The sequence below is a fragment of the Palaemon carinicauda genome, chromosome 4, assembly GCF_036898095.1.
Source record: "Palaemon carinicauda isolate YSFRI2023 chromosome 4, ASM3689809v2, whole genome shotgun sequence".
NCBI classification, from domain to species: domain Eukaryota; kingdom Metazoa; phylum Arthropoda; class Malacostraca; order Decapoda; family Palaemonidae; genus Palaemon; species Palaemon carinicauda.
The window spans coordinates 147,034,865-147,038,932 of NC_090728.1; the positions used below are offsets into that span (position 1 = coordinate 147,034,865).

The 4,068-nt window shown below is 37.2% G+C and overlaps 1 pseudogene; it reads right to left on the bottom strand.

Moving 5' to 3' along the window:
* Positions 1–488: 488 nt before the first annotated feature.
* On the bottom strand, positions 489–2,403 carry LOC137639163 (uncharacterized; annotated as a pseudogene).
* Between the last annotated feature and the right edge of the window lie 1,665 nt (positions 2,404–4,068).

Sequence of the window (4,068 nt, forward strand, 5' to 3'; positions counted from 1 at the left end):
TTATCCCTTGTGTCTCCAAAAATTACAAAGAAGGATACGGTAATGAGGAAGTCTATTCCTGCCGAAGAAAGGTTAATTGCCACATTGAGGTTCCTAGCAACAGGCCGATCATTGGAAGATCTCAAGTTTTCGACAGGCATATCGGCACAAGCGTTGGGACACATCATATCCGAGACATGTCAAGCAATATATGATGCTTTGAGGAATGAATATTTAAAGGTAAGCAAAATATAATGAACTTGTAGTATTTTATTTTGAACATTACTGAATGGTAGTATTTTATTTTGAACATCACTGAATGGTAACATTAATACGTCAGAGAATTCATTCATATTATAGTTATGTAAATTCTTTAATGTAAATCATAATGAGATGTTTTAGACATTACTGGATAACATCAGTACGACGTCAAAGATTTCAGATAATTATGAACTGTTGTAATTATGTTTTGCAATGTCAAAGAATTCTTATAAACTTATTTATTTACATTATAATGAGATATATGAAGAAAAATCTTCCTCTTGCCCACTAGCTGGTAAATTTGTAGAATGTAAAGTCTGCCTAGTGTTCATCTGATTTTTATTTGCAAGGGAAAATTGAGAGGAAACCATATTCTGTGAACAGTTATACAATATTTCCATGATTTGCTTCTCTGCCAAAACACGTTGTTGGTCATTAAGCTGCCTCAACCTTGTTGCCACAAATTTACCGAAAAAATCTAATTCATCATCATCATCTTCTGCATCAAGATACTTCTCTGCTTTTTCAAGGAGTCTTTGCTTTGGAAATTCAAGATGGCGTTTTTTCTTATTACGAGATACATGAACATGTGTCTTGAAAGAAGACGCATCTGCCCCTGAATTCTCAGCTGTTCCAGATATCTCTAAGCAGGCGGAACTAGGCCTAGATGGTTCCGGTGTAGCTTCCCCTGCAGTATCTGAAGATATTTCTTCATCACCCTGAAATAAATTGTGAAATGTAAACACAATATAATTAGTCACAATTGATATGTGTGCGTGTGTGTGTGATATTGATTAACATATGCATGTGTTTTCAAATTTGCCACTTTTTTTTTTTTTTCTTTGCAGTTCCCTACAACCAGTGGAGAGTAGAAAAAAATTGCCGATGACTTCTATTTCTTATGGAATTTTCCCAATTGTGGTGGAGCAATTGATGGCAAACATGTATCTATTGTACCCCCTTCTAACAGTGGATCATATTACTTCAATTATAAAGGTTACTTCAGCGTCGTTCTCATGTCAATAGTGAATGCTAATTTAGAGTTTTTGATGGTTGATGTGGGCAAGAATGGTCGCATTTCAGATGGAGGAATAATTGAAGACACCGTTTTTCACAAAAAGTTAATAGAAGGTACTTTAAATTTGCCCCAAAATAATGAAACCAAATATGGTTTGAGCTTCGTGTTTATAGGGGACGAAGTTTTTGCGCTTCACGAGCACTTGCTAAAACCTTTCCCCCAGAGAGAATTAACTTATGAAAAGAAAATTTACAATTACAGACTCTCTCGCGCCAGACGAGTAGTCGAAAATGCGTTTGGTGTACTATCCAATGTATTTCGAGTTTTCCACACATCCATCGCCTTGAAACCAGAAAAAAATGACCGTGTGGTTTTGGCAAGCTGTGTACTTCATAATTTCTTACGGAGAAATTGCAGGAATTCCTACACTCCTCTAAATATGACTGACTTTGAAAACATTGAAAGTGGCATTGTACGGATGCAGACTGGAGAAAGGACTCAAATGATGCCCACTTCACAAATCTTCAGGCATTAGGTCAACGAAATGCCAGTGATGCAGCCAAAAATGCTAGGCTGTCATATGTTGCATATTTCAATGGTAATGGCAAAGTACCATGGCAAGATAGACTGATAAAATAATGTTATGTACCAATACAATGCATGTAGAGTATACAGTGTGTTTAATAAATAAATATAGTGTGTGTATTGAAACTAAATAAATGTCTACTCACTTTTGGGTCTGCGGGTTTTTCTTGAGAATCCTGATTTTGTTGATCTTGCAAGTTCGAGGTTGATTCCCGAGGAGTTTCTTGGTCTGCTGTCAATAGCAATAAATCAAAATACCACAACTTGGGCACATATACCTCTTCTCCTGCACCCGATTTCTTCGATTCCCGAATTTTTTTTCAACTCTTTCCGAAATGATCCCCTGAATGTGGCAATTTTGGCTTTCACAAAATCTATGCTTGCATCTGTATCTATTTTTTTTTTTAACATAATTCCAGTAATTGCTCATAAGCTGCTCCTCTTTTTACTCTATTGGAATAATCCGGACTTCGTATTTTCCACAAGCAAGGAAGTGCTCTGTACAGCTCCAAAAACTCACGAATGAAATCGTGAGATAAATACTTGACTGACTGCGACATCCTTTCACGACAGCAGTACTGACCCGACTCCTACGAGGAAAAAAATAGGGCGATCGAGTCTGAGTACTCTGCAGGTATTGTACATGTTGAAACTTTGCCTCAGTCCTTCCCAAAACCCACAGCGCGACGCGCCAATCAGTTCAACATGCTGAAAGGACGACGCGACAGGCCTGGCTCGACAGGACTGGCATCAATAGGCCCCATACACGTTAAAGACTGACCGGTTTGCGCCAGTCGCTATGAAATCCGCGCGCCAGTCGCGTACGTGTATGGTCCCTGCATGGCTCCTATAATTTTTATCAACCAGCCGGATATACTGCCTACGTCACTACGCTCTACTTTAGCAAAGTACTGTGAATTATAGGGATTGCTAACATAATGATATCAAGAAAGTATTTGTCCTCGCTGTTTTACGCCATAATGAAATAAGTATGATGACTAATTATAGAGATTATATTCATGAAGAATATTCATAGATAGTTTATTCGAGAAAATAATAAAAAAAAGTTATCACTTTTATGCCATTGTTTTTAACCTTGATACTTGAGAGGTCAATTGATATAAATAAGTTTTAGTTCAAATAATGAAAACGCAAAGCATTAGTTTCGCTACAATTACATATACCCATAGTTGCTGCTGTTATTATAATTATTATTATTATTATTATTATTATTATTATTATTATTATTATTATTATTACTTGCTAAGCTACAGCCCTAGTTGGAAAAGCAGCATGCTTCACAGGGAAAATACCCCAGTGAGGAAAAGAAACTAGGAAAAACAAAATATCTTAAGAACTGTAATATTGAAATAAACCTTTCCTATATAAGCTATAAAAACTTTTAACAAAAAAAAAGGAATAAAAATTAGATAGAGTAGTGTGCCCGAATTTACCTTCAAGTATGAGAACTCTAACCCAAGACAGTTGAAAACCATAGTACAGAGGCTATGGCACTACCCAAGACAGTTGAAAACCATAGTACAGAGGCTATGGCACTACCCAAGACTAAAGAGCAATGGTTTGATTTTGGAGTGCCCTCCTCCTAGAAGAGCTGCTTACCATAGCTAAAGTCTCTCTTCTACCCTTACCAAGAGGATACTAGCCACTGAACAATTACAGAGCAGTAGTTAACCCCTTGGGGGAAGTAAAATTGTTAGGTAATCATAGTGTTGTCAGGTGTATGAAGACAGAGGAGTATATGTAAAGAATCGGCCATACTATTCGGTGTCTGTGTAGGCAAAGGGAAAGTGAGCCGTAAGGAGTGAGAAGGATCCAATGTAGGTGTTGTCTGGCCACCCCAAAACTCTCGAGTGGTAGTATCTCAACGGATGGCTGGTGCCCTGACCAACCTACTACATACCAAGATTTTAGCAAGTGTGTCTTAAGAAACTCCTGGAACAGGATTACCAAAAACAATTATCTTGAACAATTACTCAGACTCCGTCGTGTCATCAGTGGAATTGTGTTCTCTTCTTTATCCTGAGAAATGATGGCGTTAATGTCTGTCATCACGAAATTCATTTGAGGACGGAAATGAGAAAGATATTTCCGATGAGTTAGTTTTCCTTTCAAGACTGAATTATGAAATGACGGTAAATGTAGGTGGAATGCGGTGACGAATTATATTAGATTTTTATATATTAATGTTTCTTGACTATGCTCTT